We start from the raw sequence: 552 nt of genomic DNA, 5'->3' as shown, positions 1-552 counted from the left end.
AAAGCACTGCTATATTTTTTCAGAATTCTTTATATGAAATAGTCAAAGAAAAATTTTGAAACTGTAAGGAAGAGTCGCTATGCACATGCAGATGTCTGCCTACCCCTCCCGTGGACTCGCTTTGGGTGAAGTGTTCTCACATAAGTGCACTGAGGGAGTATTAATCCAAAACTCCAGGGTTTTTTGTCCTCTGTTTCCTAAATCAATAGCTTTCAAGTAAAATTGTTGTAGCTAGAGAACCTTCAAGGGTTATATCACCTGGCATGTACTTAATTCATTTCTTAAGGGAAATCTCCATTTCTCTCCCAGAGTCTTTTCTTCTCTATTTCATCCTGGGCAGGTAGATACAAAACAAACATTTTCATTTCATCTCCATTCTAAAGGTCAAAATAATGACAAAATCAGAAACAGAACTCACACTTCTGGCTTTATGGCAGATTTCATCTTTCTTAACCTTTATCCACTGGGCCCCTGTTCCTGGGGTTTGACAACTGGCTTGAAACAAACATCAGTTCTCTCTCAGTCTCTTCCTTAACAGCCACCTTCTTAATT

The sequence above is a fragment of the Pteropus vampyrus genome, unplaced genomic scaffold (assembly GCF_000151845.1).
Source record: "Pteropus vampyrus isolate Shadow unplaced genomic scaffold, Pvam_2.0 Scaffold7458, whole genome shotgun sequence".
Taxonomy (NCBI): Eukaryota; Metazoa; Chordata; class Mammalia; order Chiroptera; family Pteropodidae; genus Pteropus; species Pteropus vampyrus.
Note: the sequence above shows the minus strand (reverse complement) of the source record.